General features: G+C 38.8%; 2 non-coding genes across 2 annotated transcripts; both read right to left on the bottom strand.

The window, feature by feature from the left end:
- Positions 1-2,213: 2,213 nt before the first annotated feature.
- On the bottom strand, positions 2,214-2,294 carry TRNAL-CAG (transfer RNA leucine (anticodon CAG)). Its single transcript has one exon. It is a non-coding gene; the product is annotated as a tRNA-Leu (tRNA).
- A 269-nt stretch (positions 2,295-2,563) lies between these two features.
- Positions 2,564-2,644, bottom strand: TRNAL-CAG (transfer RNA leucine (anticodon CAG)). The gene has a single exon. It is a non-coding gene; the product is annotated as a tRNA-Leu (tRNA).
- Positions 2,645-16,771: the final 14,127 nt, after the last annotated feature.

The following is a 16,771-nucleotide window of genomic DNA, read 5'->3' as shown; positions in this document are numbered from 1 at the left end:
TCATCTCGATCCCACGATTTGATCCATCCCTTCATTGGCTTGCTTCTTTTATAGCACCAAAGGAATGGATTTGATGGTTAGGATCATCTGATGAAGCGATTGTCCGAAACCTTAAGCAATCCAAGCTTTAACTGTCTATTTTGCATGCTTTGATCAGACTTGTATAGTCATCCAATCAGTTGATTTCTCAGTTGGTAGACCATAAAGTGTGGGCTTGACCAAATGGACGGTCCAGATATAATAATTGGATTCTCCACATCCAGATGCAACTAATAGAAACTTCAAGCGCTAAACACTCCTCATTTTTTCTTGGTCGTCAGCGTCAATGAAGGGCCAGCTAGACTTCATATGGCAGTTCGCCACCGTTTTAGAAATTGATGTGATTGTTCAACCATACAAGTGGAAAATTTTTTATGCAGGATTCCACGCGCGTTTGAGATGAGCAAACCTCAACACAGCATAAGGAGAGTCACCTAATTCATTTGTGTTCCCACATCCATGGGCCCACATTTAGATTATTTTGGTGGACCCATCTTGTACGGCTCCTAACTAGTGACAAGTATCAATGGTGCGGATCGAGCCGTGCCCAGCTCAGTATTATAAGAAATAAAACTACTTACTATTGTGAAACCTTTTAAAATTTTATAAAATTATTGCCTCCCTTCAAAACACTTCTATAAATATTTAAGCCCTCTCCTCATTATCCTAAGTCTCTATTACACACATATTTGTAATAAAATAATTGGAATAAGACACTAATCACATAATTATGCAAAAATGTGCACGTCGTTGATTTAAGTATCGACTGAGCAACCTTCGATCGATCTAGCCCCATATGTTCTAACAATCGAATATGCTAAAAAAACATCCATAAAGTTTACAAATATTTTCTAAATTATGTCGATCGATTGATCAAATATTTCGATTAATCAATATTGTCTAAAATTGTCCAAAAGGCTAATCTATCAAATCAGCTCAAGTGGTTGAGATTTTTTCAAGCTCAAAAAATCAGCTCAACTTAACTCTAACCCAGTTTCAAGCCGAGTTGAGTCGAGCAAATTAACCGAGCTAACTTGATTTATGTACAGCTAGGGGTGTACATAAATTGAGTTAGCTCGGTTAGCTCCTCCAATTCGACTCGAAAAAGCTCGATTCGACTCGGTTCGAAGCCGAGTTCAAGCTAAGTTGAGCTGATTTTTTTATTCAAAAAAAATTCGAACTAAGTTCAAGCTTGTCCGAGCTCAGCTCAACTCAGATCGAACCCCAACTTGAATCAAACTCAGATCGAACTACTTCGGTGGTAACTCAGTTACTCTGATATTGACGTTGCTCACCAAGTGTTTAATAAAAAGACTCTACAAAGAGTCGGCTAGTGGCATTGAAGGTATGTATATGAAACAAATTCAATTTTTCCTTGATTTTGATGTTGCGTATAAAATATTTGATGAAATACTTGTAAATAACTACGATTGTTTTACATACAGTGAAAAATTGAAAATGCATTGCATGTGTTCGTGAAAATGCCGTGGATGCTCAATTTTGGCTCGAACTAGCTTGACCTGCTGACCAAATTGAGCCGAGCTAGCCAGCCAGGCTGGAGGACCGAGCTGAACTGAGGCCAGCCCGACTCAGTGTACATAGGACAGCTCTAAGTTCAAGGCTTTTTAGTTTCAACATTTTTAAAATCAGATTAGAGGTAAACGACACTAAACGTTATATGAAAAAATAACTAAAATAAATAAGATGCCTAACCCCATGGACCAATGAGCTTGGTGATGAAAAATCAATTTCAAAAAATTTATGCGACTGCAGTCTATTGAACTGATGATCTGGATGGTCAAAATTTTAGTTTCAAAAATCTTATATTGGCCCACAAAACTAATAATCTGGATCTTTGAAAAAACAAAACAAATTTCAAAAGCTTATAGTGGCCCACGACACCAATGGTCTGTATCAATGAAAAAAAATCAAAAGCTTATACCACTACGGCCCACTAGATCAATGAGCTGGATCGATGAAAAATCAATTTCAAAATGGCCCACTAGACCAATGATCAGGACCATTGAATTCCAACAATCTGGATCGTACAAAAACATCAATGAAAAATCAATTTCAAAATGGCCCACTAGACCAATGATCAGGACCATTGAATTCCAAAATTCTGGATCGTACAAAAACATCAAAGAAATATCAATTTCCAAAAAAAAGGTAATTGTCAAGAATGGGATTCGAACCCATGCCCTTTCGGACCAGTACCTGAAACTGGCGCCTTAGACCAACTCGGCCATCTTGACTTTTATGTATATAATTTCATAGATTATTTTATATAGATACCAGTAAATCATTCATTCCTTCAATCTTAGGGAAAAGAGTGGGGTCCACATTGGCATTTCTTACATTGGATAAAAGACAGATGGAATAATCATCTACTTGGTAGGATACATTACTCCTGCAAGTGGGATTATCAATGGACCAAGCTGGCCCAGCTAGGCTCGATTGAGAGCCCATGAACCTGATTTCGAATGATCTGGACCATACAAAACATCCAACAAAAAAAAGTAATTGTCAAGAATGGGATTCGAACCCATGCCCTTTCGGACCAGTACCTGAAACTGGCGCCTTAGACCAACTCGGCCATCTTGACTTTTATGCATATAATTTCATAGATTATTTTATATAGATAGTAGTAAATCATTCATTCCTTCGTTCTTAGAGAAAAGAGTGGGGTCCACATTGGCATTTCTTACATTGGATAAAAGACAGATGGAATAACCATCTACTTGGTAGGATACATTACTCCTGCAAGTAGGATTATCAATGGACCAAGCTGGCCCAGCTAGGCTCGATTGAGAGCCCATGAACCTGATCCTGGGCTTGGATGGACCTCAGCCCATCCCAGGCTAGGGCCATGAGGCACCCTAAAACTTTCTGATTCCCTAAAAACACAATAGAAATCATGTGTCCCAGTAAACCACTCTGATTACTAACAAGTTCGATGGTCCACCTGACGTTTAGTTCACTATAAGAAATATTACTAGTTATCTATGGACATTTTCCACGCAAAATCCTTTATTTGGGAAATGGTACATAGAGCTGTAAATGCGTTGAGTTAGCTCGGTCAACTCGCTCGACTCGACTTGACTGGCATTAGTTCAAAATTGGATTTGGACCAAGTCGAACTAGTTTTTGGAGTTCGAAAAAATTTCGAGCCAAGTTTGATCTTGAACCTCAACTCGAATTGACTCAAATTGAATTAGCTCGGACTCGGTTATTTTAATATTAATGTTGTTTGCCGAGTGTTTGATTAAATGATTGAACGAAGTGTTGTTTGAGGGTGTGTACATTCTCGCGGGATCACTTGGTGGCGAGGAAGACTTAGATACAAAACAAATCATTCCCAAAAAAATAAAAATAGTAATAACTTTACATCATAAAACTGCCTTCGTATCTTAATTTTGATTTTTCCTGCTGATTGTTTGATGAAATACTCGTAAAGAGTTGTTACGGTTTTGCATTCTGTGAAAATTTGAAGAGACATTTTATGCGTTTGACAAAATGTCACACGGGCTCCAATTCAGCTCAAACAAGCCCGACTTGCCGACCGAACCAAATCGAGCTGGCCAGTCAGGCTTGAGGATTGAGTCAAGCCGAATTCGAGCTGGGGTTAGCTATTGGCCAAGCTAAGCCGAGCTATGCCAAGCTTGACTCAGTTTGACTGGTGTACAACTCTAATGGTACACAACTTTGAAAGCATCATGAGTTATAGTGTTCCAATGGATCCATAGAGGTTGGTGGAACACTGACTGTGGGGCCCACCATGATGTATGTGTCTGACATCCATGCCGTCCATCCATTTTGACAACTCATGTTAAGGTATAATCCAAAAAATGAAGCATATCCAAATCTTAGGTAGACCACACCACAAAAAATGGTGGTGATTGAATACCCACCATTAAAAACTTCTTAAAGGCACCACAATGTTTATTTTCCATCCAACCTATTGACAAGTTCACAAAGACATAAATCAATAGACCACACAAATATTAGCTTAATCCGAAACTTTTGTGGCCCACAAGAAGTTTTTAGTGGTCAACCACTGCTATTTCCTGTGGTGTGGTACACCTGAGATTTGGATCTAGCTCATTTTTGGGATCATTCCCTAAAATGAGCTGTCAAAATTGATGGGCCTTGCTAATGTAAGGCACATATATCACACTGGGTCCCACAATCAGGGATCCACTTACCTTGGTCTACAAAAGTCCAAACTTCTCCTAGCTGCATTGGGGCACTGGGATAACCCATCTGATTGTTCCATACTGCCAATTGTATTGGATGTGGGCTCGTAAGATCCACTTGTAAGCAACCACTGGTGAATGAATCCTCCACTCTTTTTTGAGTTAATATTCCTCTTTCATTTTTTTTTCTCAAAGTTCAAATTTTAAATGTGAGCTTAAATGATAAAGAAGATTGAGATAAGGAGGAAAAATCTAATAAGATAAAGCAAGCCCTACTACAATCACAATAGCCTAAAAATGTGTGTTGCACACAATTTAAAAAGCTCCATTGGATGAGTCCGCGAGATCTTACAGTATCTGTACAATCTTCACGACCATCATCCAAAGTCAAAGATGTACACCCATCTCCGGGAATCTACCAAACTACTACAATAGTTGAATAGTGGAATGGATCTTATCACCCCTTTGATCTTACTATTAGTATGGTTCTCAAAATAATCAATGGTTTAAATCCTTTAGAGATGGCTGTAATTAACAATCGATATCTTATAAGTGGTCCTTTCTTATTGTTCCGTCTAGGAATTCTCTTGGATGAGATGACTTTACAAGAGAATGCCTCCTAAAAGGAAGGAATTGAGAGGATTCAAGAGTCATGGGATGACATGAACTATACATAATTTTCCCTCACTTTCCTAAGCATCTATTTTTCAGCCCATATGTTGGATGGTGGCGAGGGACGTGATGAGGTCGAACATCGTCTTCCTCATGGGATAAATACTCTGGTTCCATGAAGTTCTCTGGACTCCTCACAGAGCTTCCTCAAATCAATAAAGGATAAAAGCATAAATAATTCCTAATAAATTTGAAATAACTTGATTGATGATTAAAAATAAAAAAATAAAAATAAAAATTACAACTGTTTGAATAAGGATATCAAACTTAGGACAAAGTTTTAAACTTAGACTCCAACTCAAATACCTTAAAAAAGTGACTTACTATAAAAAGGTAACTTATTTATAGTGCCAAAAACAGTAGGTGTCCAAATTGGCCCAACCACGTTATTCTCATAACTTTTTAAAGTCATTTTCGTGTTGGGCACCACTTCTACATCTACGACTAAAAGAATCAAAAGTTATACTCGAACTAAAACTTACTATTTATAGTAAAAATGAAACTAAATGGGACTTTTAACTGTCAATCTGATAGAATCTCACAAATCCAATGTGGGCATCAGGGTGTAGCAGGTTGGTTGGCTTAAGTAGGTATTCCTACCTCAAATTGCTTAAAATTTGTACTTGAGTAGAATGGGAACTACTTCCATACTGTCTGCAGTAGAAAACATCAATGGTTTCTATGATTTTCTCTTAATTACAACTGAACTGATTGCAATCGCAATTGTTTGCGCATCCAAACGCATCCTTACGGGAGAAGTTAGGGTGCTTGTCTATTCATGTCTTCAAAGCCAAAACAACTACTCCTCACCAAGAAGGTGCATGCATCATGCCGTAGCGATCGACTACGACTTAAAGAGGTGAAATGTCAACGTCATGTGTCAGATCACAGCCATGCCGTTTGGGTGAAGTATTGAATCGAATTTAAATTGTAATTTGCCTTCCTTGGTATTCATATTAGATGTTGGTGAGCCTCTACAACCGTTGAAGAGGAAAATTTCTGCAATTTGTTGCATGTGAGGCCCACCATGTTATGTATACAGCTTCCACACATTCAACAGAGTAACCCACCACGAAATTGGGACATCCCGATAATCCATATCGTGACATGGCCCACCATATCATACCTAGGTATTTTATGTGTGGTTGTCCAATTTTTTTCTAGTGTTTGTAAGATTATTAAATCAGCTCATATTTTCAGCATTCCATTTTTATCATACCACAACTCTAATATCCAAGTTAAATTCTACAAACACACCAAAGTGGCCCCTACAGACAGCTACTTGTATAAGGGCCCAAAGTGGGCCCATTTTCAAATTTCAATCTGTGATTTTAAATAGAGTTGTCCACAAAATAAGTTAGTTTGGTTAACTCGCTCCACTTGGCTCAGAAAAGCTCTACTCTACTCGGCTCCAAATTGGGTCCGAGATGAGTCAAACTGATTTTTTGAGGTGGAAACAGAGTTCAAACTAGATAGAACTTGTCTCAACTCAGCTCGGTACTTGACTCGAACTTTTCTCGGTTTGAATCAATTCACTTAATATAAATATTTTTTATATATTTATATATTTAAATAAATTAGGTATTATATATTATATATTATTTATATTATAATAATATATTAAAAACTATAAAATCCAAACTCAAACTTAGCTCATAGGTTTGAACTTGAACTCGGCTCGAAAGATCGAGCTCAAGCTCGGCTCGAGCTGACCGGAGCTGTTGATCAATCCGAGCTGTCTAATTAGGCTCGAGGATCCAGCCGTGATGAGTTCAAGCTGAGGTAGCTTGTTGGCTAAGCCATGCCGAGTTCAAGCTGGGGTAGCCTGCTGGCCAAGCTGAGCCGAGCTGAGCTAGGCCAAGCTCGTCTCATGTCCCGCACTGCAATATTTTAAAGTTGAAATCGAAAGGAACTTAACAGGCCGGTGGGCCGGTCTTGGGCCTCCAAGCATGGCCCAATTGATTTTTGGGGCTTGGGCTCAAGCCTTTTTAACTGATCTGAATTTTAATGGATGTGTCATGTTCTGCAAATACGCCATTGCAATCTACCGTTAGCCAATCCATCCATTTTTAATCTAGACCATTTATTTCATTCTTCTATAATATCTATTTCTTTGTTCATATTATGTTAGCTGTTGATCGGTGGATAGATTAGAAACATATCAATTTTCAGGCCGGGTTGGGTCAAGCCCAGGCATGACTAATTATTTTGGGCTTTATCTGGGCCTGTAGTCTAATGCTTATATCGGGCTTGGGTCTTAAGTATGGGCCTGTATGGGCCTAAACTAGTCCGGCCCATCACCCTACGTGCAAATTCCTCTAATAGATCCATGTGAGCCATTAGATAAATATGACTCTAAAATCACCAGATGGAATGATCAGAGCCGTTGGATAGGGAGAGAAAGAGGACGGTTTATAATGATCAAAGGTGGGCCCACTTGAGAGAAATCACATTGGATCATTGCTCTAGTTTTATGAATGTTAATTACAATTGGGAAGTCATTTGGTCCCTCTAGAGGCACCACTATTTATTGCCTCCACAACTCCACCGTCCATTCAGTTCCACGGTGAAATTTCAACCGTCGAATGGATCCAATTTAGTTTTGCTAGGAGATGGCTTAATCGACTCCATCCAATCTGCTTCAATCTCGACCTCATAAAATGAGCTGTCAGAACGGATGGACTGTGTGGATAAAACACACACATCAAGGTGGGCCCAGAAGAGTTGGGATCACCATCCAATCCGCTACCCTTTCTTTTCACCCATTCTCTTAAAAAATAAAAAGTTAAAACTGCAACATTCCTCGAAAGTCTATGGGATTGATGGATCATTTCATGAGATCCTTGAAATCATTGAATTATATCCCTTTTAAGTTATTTCAAGTAGACCATGGGCCCCACCATTGGACCCTTTTAGTCAATTGAACTTGGCCATGGCCCCACCATCATTAGCCATGGTCTCTATTATCTGGTCCACACAATCCAACTTTCTTTAAACAATGTAACACGTGCTTTATTGCAAATATGTATATATATATGGAACACATGCCTCAAATAGGCCACACCCCTATCCTAGTTTAGTACCACTTGGGATAGTTGTATGGAAATCTAGACCGTTCAAACACTGACTCAACTATGGATGGAGCAGAATCAAAAGTTTTGTGGAGAGTATGATATTAACCATCTGAATTTTTTCTTCAAATGTGGACCAGACCACTCAATATTTTACTTTCAACCATCTGTTTGATAGCCATTAATTGGATGGTTAGGATTGCTTGATCAAAATGATTTTAGACATACCCACCATCCACAATGGTACACACAGTTTCAATGGTCTGGATGGCTTGCATCAATGCCACGTGTGAGAAGACTAGTCACCACTACCACCAAGTAGACGATTTTTTAAAACCGAAGCAAAATCCCCCCTTAGAGAAATGGGAATGATAGTTTGAGGTGTAGCCATCTGGACTCTACTCTCCCCACACGTAAGGCACATGTGCATGAGATCCTGACCGTTTATCCACAGATTCACGTTTTGAATGCGTCATGGGCCAAAACTTAGGCCAATCCATTGAAGAGATCAGCCACACATGCATCAAAATGAGAAGGATATAACAGAGAAATGATAACAACTTCTGAAACAGCCATTTTTGCCTCCACCAACATGTTATATGTATAGAATATCCAGTCCGTGCAAAAGGTGGACCACACTATTATAATCGTCCAAGATGAAAATCAGGACAATCCACCCGTTGAGTGGGACACGACATCAAAATCAATGGAGAGTCATTGTAGTCGGGTTAACCAGATTGATTTTCAGATCAGGTGAACATCATTGTAGATCCACCGCTCCAATTTATCATCGGGACCGTTGATCTAGTTGCCCGTACTGGGTGAATGATAAATGGTTAACATACTTATAGATGGGACGACCTTAGCCGTCTGATCAATGGACATCAAACTAGTGGGTCCCATGCAGTAACTAATAGAATGACTGATAGCTGTTTTCTTTTAAACATGGGCCACCCATTATAGTTCCTGCCACATCGACGGACCAGATTGATGGAGATCGTACCTTAGGCCAGTAGTGTAGGCGTGCATGTAATCAAGACAGGGGCCTTCCATCATTTTAATCTGGGCGTCCATTTTTCTCGCACAAGTATGGCCCACCTGTTCAACGGACCAGGTTCTTTTTATTCTTGTGGGGGTAGATTCTAATGTGCCCTTCCTGATGAACGGTCAGATCTCGTCCATGTGGCCGGATAGAGTGCACTAATCATTCATCCTCTAGCTTCCTCTTCTAACCATGAGGGGCTCTGAGGCCAACCTCACTTTCAGAGGGCTGACTGATCCTCGACCCAAGGCGTTGCATACTATCCTCGGGTATCAGTTGTCCACTGAGGCCCACAGTTCTATAATCCAGACCGTTGATTTATCTCATCCAGCTATGGTTGGGTTACATTTTCAAAATTCTGCAGCTTGAAATATCCTTTCCACCAATGTTTGTGTATTTTTATTTGAATGTGAACTGTTGTTTTTCTGTTTTGAACCGTTCATCCATGGGGCAAAGAAACAAAACGACGGTCTAGATCACCGAAACATGGCTCAGACTATCAGAACTAAAAACGCGAGTTAGCCGAGCAAAATCTCCTATGGATTATCACAGGATCCACTCGCAAATCAGTAGCCGCGAGAAAAGGGTTTTTTTGGTTAAGATGGCTCTGTGCTGAGATGTAGTTGTTGCTTGTATAGACGAAACATACGTTTTTGTAGCTTTGAATCATTTTTTCATCTATCCGAGGGCAAAAATGACAGGAGGCTCTTACCTCAAAATGAAAATGAGAAAGATTTGTTTTTTTTTTTTTTTTTCAAGGGACGTAGCTCCCACCAAAAATTGAAATTCAACCTATTTCTTAGGTGATTTATTCCGTTCATTTTAACTGAATAATTGTAAACGCATAAAAGAAATTTTCAGTTTTTTGTTTGAAGTTACATGTGTTCTACAACTACACAAATGTTGTGCGTTAATTTTAAATTGTTTTCTTTAGTATGGTACACATGATGACTTTTGACCTCAAATTTAGATGGAAAATATGAAATTAAAACATCTTACATGTGTACCAGTTATATTTGCTTTATGATAACCCAACGGCCCCTACATAAAATGTGGATGGATTAAAAACGTGGGGAAATGGAGGATTTGTGTTTTTTGGTTACTTTCCTTCTTCCTTATTTGATTTCTTTTATAGTTATTTTTTGAAACAAAAATTTATTGGGTATGAATGATGGTAGTTTGTAGAATGGAAGAGGGTATGAAAGAATACTGTAATGGATGCATTTTTATAATGAAGGATGTTGTAATGGATGAATTTCATAACCGGAGAATGTTGTAATAAATGAATATTGTAATACATGAATGTGACTAATGTCGAAATGGATGAATGTTGTGATGGATGAATTTCTATAATGGAAAAATATTGAAATGGAAGTATTTTGTAATGGATGAATGTTGTATAGTGGATCATCAATATTTATTTTGGATTGCCCATAGTCGCAGTGGATCATTGATATTCAGTGTAGATCGTCGATATTCACTGTGAACTGCTGATATTAAGAGTGGACTGCCAATATTTTATGTGGACCGTTGATATTACGAGTGGGCCACTGTTATTCATTGTGGATCATTGATATTTCCACCGTGGATCGCAAATATTCACCGTAGATCGTCGATCCCACGAAAACGGTTATAACTCCCTCAATACATGCCTGATTTAGATGATCTTATGTTCGTTGGAAATGTAATTTGATAAAATTTCAAATGATTTTGGAATCATGTCATTTGGACACCATTTGATTGCCCAAAGTGGACACAAAGTTTATCATTCGCTATGAATTAGTGATATTCACTATGGGCCATTGATATAAAGAAAACGATCACAACTCCCTCACTACATCTATGGTTTGAGTGATCTTGTACTTATTGAAAATGTAATTTGATGAAATGTCAAATGGCATTAGAATCATCTCATTTTAACACCATTAGATTGTCCAAAAGTAATTACAAAGTTCATTATTTACTATGAATCGTTGATATTCGCTATGGGCTAACGATATAACAAAAATGAGCATAACCCCCTCGTTACATGTCCGATTTACGTAATCTTATACTCGTTGAAAAGGTAATTTGATAAAACTCCAAATGAATTTAAAGTTATTTCATTTGGATACCATTTGATTATCTAAAAATAGGTTCAAAATTCATCATTCACTATGAATTATAGATGAACTTTGGGCTCACTTTTGGTTAGTCAAATGTAGAGCTGTACACAAGTCGAACTGAGTCAAACTTGACACAGCTCGACTCGACTAGGCCACTAACTGACACCAGCTCGAACTCAGCTCGGCTTGGTCCTCGAGCTTGACTAGCCAGCTCGGCTTAATTTAGTAAGCAGCTCGGGCCAGTTCGAGCCGAGTTCGCCTATGCAACATTTTCACAAACATATGGACTGCACCTTCAAATTAGCATGTGTAAAACAACAGCAGTGATTTTATAGGTATTTCATCAAACACCTTGTAGGCAACATCAAAATTAAGAAGAAGAAAAAAAAGGTATTTGTTTCATATACATACCTTCCTTGCCACCAGCCGACACTTTTATGAGCATTTCATCAAACACTTGGTGAGCAACATCAATGTAACACCATGTACTTTCACTACTCGAGTGTTACCATGAAGACTTAACTTAGTGACACAATTTAGTTTATTTTAACGTTTAGCTTCATTTCAACTTATTTTTGACTGTTGGGAGACCGTCTTCCATAGATCAAACCATCCACTCATTAACTTTCAATCTGAACCACCATGTCATGCTTAAATATATATATGTATGTCATCAATCCGACCTTAAGTCAAGACGTCATCCATCCGTTGAAGTTCAAGTCCAACCATCACATCATCTGGAAAATCCATTTATAGGATCTCGATCTCCTCAGTGAGTAAAATGAACCATCTGTAATCAATACTAGGACCCAAGTCGTTAGATTCACCGTTCATCGAGCCAACACAGTAGATTGAGGCTATCTATCATTAAAATACACCAATTAAAGTATGAGAATGTAAAATTGACCCTTATATTCCCTCAGGTAACGGTGAAAAATCTTTAGGACTGGGGTTGATCACATTCGATAGCAATCCAATCGATATATTGCTTAATATCATTATTTAAACCATTAATGATCGGTTCTGAAATAATTTAGCTGTCTATACTTGCGATCGTTTGTTCGATTGAGTTGTCGGGTTATTGAATCTACTCTAAGTAAAACTACGAACCCTGATGACTGTTGACAATCACATTAAATGCAATCTGACCGTCGGATCGATCAGAATCTTCAATTAGAAGGCCAAAACCCAAACGTATGGCTCACCTAAGCTTTGGATCTACTAAATCACTAACTAAAAGTCCTAATTAGGCCGCGACATCTGATGGTCGATGTGGATTTCACTGTGCATCAATTTGGACCCCATACCTATGGTGCGTGTGCACCAAGAGTGTGCCCACTCACAGTGCATGGGTTCAGCAAGCCTAGTCAAACGGGCGCTGACCCGATAAAAGAGAGAAAACCTCTCAGAGTTTTCGCCCAGCGTAGCTCGAACGGACAGTGTCCGTTTGCAGTCGTTGTGGCCCACCATCATATAATCTGAACTGTCCAACTAACACGGCATCGACCTCAGAGCAAAACCCTATTGGAAGTCCAGGTTACAACTCACATAGGAGCACACAGATTTGATCACAAGCAACCAGGATTCAAACGTACATCAGACATTTGATCCAGATCGGGCCACTATTACAGTCCGTACTAGAGATCTGAGCCGTTCATCGTGTCAAGCATATGATTCTGACTAAGAACATGAGATCGACGGGAAGTAATGCACAGCAGCGTGCGCAAGAGGAGAATACGCTCGGTTGGTTTCCGATAGCAGAAGCTTTGCTTTTTCCCTTAGCTGGCAACTCGAGAGCGCCATCTACACCCCTCATTTGGAGTGATCTCAGCCGTAGATGCTAAGTTTGAGCTGTTTTAGGGCTTTTGCAACAAGCTAGGGCGTTACAAAAGAAATCTTTTCCGTTTAAACACCTCGCTCAATCCTAGCCACCCGTACATTTCTATAAACTTCTCACAGCTCATCTGGGACGTTCCTAATAGGGCATCACCCATCCCTGCTAACGTCCAAGCGGAGGACTCGTGTGTTGTATCATCGCCTCAGATACCGCACTAAATCAAAAAATATGGCGGGATTTTGGTAGCTCAACCTCATCCCTCCAATTAGGGTTCCCCACTACAATCAATGGATAGATCTGCGCCAATACAATGGTCCGGATCAATAGTTCAATAAACCCATTAAAATCCACCATTGCAGCTCACGTTATCTTCTTCGTTTGACTATAAACCGCACATCTTGGGTAGGACCTCATTTTGTTGATCTAGGTCGTTCATTAGATGGACCAACATGTCAGAGGTTCATCTATAAGGTTGGTTTAAAACCTTATTGTCAAGAATCCAAGTTTAATAACCCAAGCTCGTCGGTTAAATTAAAGAGTAAATCCTGGATTAGTTTACGAAACCTCTAGAATGAGGTTAATAAAACCCATTTTGGGCAACCTTTGCCAGAGAAGGAAAGCTATAAAAAGAAAAGAGAAAGCGTCATTTCCGAAGCCACACCACGTCGAGTCCACTCGTCCGAGTCCGTGCGAGACCAGGCGAGTTGTATCGAGTTCAGTTGCTACACAATGATTGTAGAAAAATGAAGAAGCTGAAGAAGAGTAAAAGAGATGGAGGAAGAAGAGGAAGCAGAGAATAGAAGAGAAATGAGAAGAGATCGAGAGGGAGACCGACTCCCCGAGCGACTCATTGCGTTCGGATGAGTCGAGCGTGTCGGTCCGAGTCTGCTCGTCTAAGCCGAGTCCGGGCCGAGTTCAGGGCTTCACCTGGTTGTTTCCAATAAAGAAACAAAAGGGGAAGGAAAGAAGAAAGTGAGGGAGAAGGAGAGTTTGACTCAGTAGTGCTGCATTGTGTTAGTTGAGTCGGGTCAAGTGTTGCCGAGTCAGGTCGAGCTCTGCCCGAGTCCATAACCTATGAAAGCCCAGGGAGAGAGAGAGATAGAGAGAGCAAGGAAGAAATGAAATGGAGAGAGAGAGAGAGAGAGAGAGAGAGAAGGAGAGAATTAACTAGAGAGCAGAGAACTCGAGTCGACTTGCTGGTGAGTTCGATCACACTGGCGTGACTCGGTCCAACCCCTGAGTCACCACCTAACCTCTGGTTTGGTTTTGGGCAGCTCTAGACTTCCAGAGAGAAGGAAGAGAGGTAGGAAAAGAAGGATAAGAAGGAGAAGAAAAGTGGATCGAGAGAAAGGAAGGAGATTGTTTCGAGTTGAAGCACAAGTGGGCTGAGTTGTCAACTCGGTGAGGTAACTCTTTGCTTTCATACTTTTTTGAGCTAAATTAAGGACTAGATTAGGGTTATTATTAGTTTTTAATATTTTAATTGTATGAAAAATCATTTATCCTCATATTGGAATCCATTTCTTTCAATCAACAAAGTTAGTCGTCCTATGAAGGTGAGTTAGTCATATATCCCTTAATTTGAACATCAATTATAGTTTAATTGGAATTATTAAGCCCTCTTTGAATTGAATGTAGGATGTCCAAATTCTCAATGCAAGTCTAGCTTGGAACTTAGTTTGAGTGCACTTTTGGGTCATGAAGACCTCTTGAACCATTTAATTAAGCTTTTCATAGACAAATGTTAAATGACTGATTTAAATGTGGAAAGTAGGTTTCTCAATTTTCATATTTTGATCCCTAACCGTTGGAGTACATTTGAATCCATTAAATCCTAACCATTCGTATATGATATTTTAGGTTAGAATGAGCATTTAGTGATCCTTAGTGATCTCTAATCAAGCAAGGAATGAATCCACAACTTAAGGCGAGGAATTACCCTCTTGGCCTTCTACAGTCATTGAATTCCATGATATGAAATCTATATAATATAATTATAATATGCAAAGTCTTGTGAACTTGATCTCATTGCTACTTATCCTGCTTTATTTAATAAATCTTGTGCGTTTACTTTTACTTCTAATATTCATGATACAAGTCTTGGAAACATGTTATATTCTGTTATTACATCTTGTAAGAAAGATCATGTTACAATATTCTTGTCTTAGTTGGAGAATTGAAATTACTACATGGAACAGATACACATGCATGTGGACATCATGGTGCATAACATTTATGCATAACATATAAGCTTTATCGGGTGCTTGATGTAAGTCACCTCCTGTTAAGTCTACTAGAAATTCTATCATTCTAGCATAACCCTTAGGTTGAGTGCATTCATACTACTATGGGCCGCTCTCTTTACATGAGGCTTTTCCGGGTTTTTAGGACCTCCTCGGGTGTATCTTGAATACTTTTTTAGGAGGCTAAATTACTTTGGGCGCTCTCACTACATGATCTTTTTTAGGTAGTTAATCTACCGTGGGTGACCCCTTCTTTTGACAGCTGGATGTGCATCCCCAGGTCTGTGATTACATTCATACATTTATGCACATGTTCATATGATATTACTCTCATTATGAATTGCTAAGTTGGTTTAAACTATATTGGAATACTCTGATATGCATGAAATCTTTGAGGAAAATTCCTACTAAGTTATCACTCACACTATCATGCGGTTGCACCAAATAGATGCAGGTTTATTGATGGAGAAAGACCCCCGGTTGGAATCCCAGACGTGACCGATGAGGATTCTGGCAAGAGAGGATATCATACCAATGTGGTTAAGCTGTTTGAGCTTAGCTAGTAGTCTATAATTTACATGCTTTCACTATTAGAACCTTATGTTTTTTATTTCACGGATTGTAATTAAAATCCCTTGCTGAGGGATTTCATTTTGCTGACTTTTACATGTATTAAACTTCTTCGTTAATGTTCTTGACATATATGGTTTGTGTAGTAGTTGTCTTACTTTATGTCATGGAATTTTATATAATTTAGATGTATAGTAGTTCACTTCATAATGTAATACTCGGGTTCTCATTCGCAAGTGACTATACTCGGGTTATGAGAACTAGGGTGTTACAATCAATATGAAAGTAAATGAGTCACCGAACTCGTTTGATCCAGGTCGAGTCGAGCTCGGGCAAGTTCACTCAGTTCAAAATTTTTTCGAGCTAAAAAAATCAGCTTGACTCGGCTCGAACTCAGTTTCGAACCGAGTCGAATCGAGCTTTTTCGAGTCGAGTCGAGCGAGCTAACCGACCTAACTCGATTCATATCAACCCTAGTCAAATGGTGTCCAAATAAGATTATTTTTAAGTCATTTAAATTTTTATCAAATTATCTTTCCATGGAGTATAAGATCACCAAAATTGGATATAAAACGAGAGAGTTATAGACATTTTCATCATATCGATGACCCATAATAAATATAAGCAATTCATAATAAATTATGAACTTTGGGCCCACTTTTGGGAAATAAAACAGTGTTCAAATAAGATTATTTCAAATTCATTTAAAATTTTATCAAATTAACTTTCTAACAAGCACAATATCACCTAAATCGAACATGTAACCAGGGAATTATGGACGTTTTCATAGGATTGACAATACACAGTGAAAATATCATTAGTACCTCGTGAATATCAACAGTCCATTCTTAATATTAGTGGTCCAAGGTGAATATCGACGATTTACACCAAATATCGGCAATCCATATTGCAAATATTAGTGATCTATAGTAAATATCGACGATCCACCATATCGCATTCATCCATTACAACATACTTCCATCTCAACATTCTTAC

Source organism: Magnolia sinica, chromosome 11, assembly GCF_029962835.1.
Source record: "Magnolia sinica isolate HGM2019 chromosome 11, MsV1, whole genome shotgun sequence".
NCBI classification, from domain to species: Eukaryota; Viridiplantae; Streptophyta; class Magnoliopsida; order Magnoliales; family Magnoliaceae; genus Magnolia; species Magnolia sinica.
The sequence above is the reverse complement of the archived record's forward strand: the minus strand, read 5'-3'. Positions and strand labels throughout refer to the sequence as shown.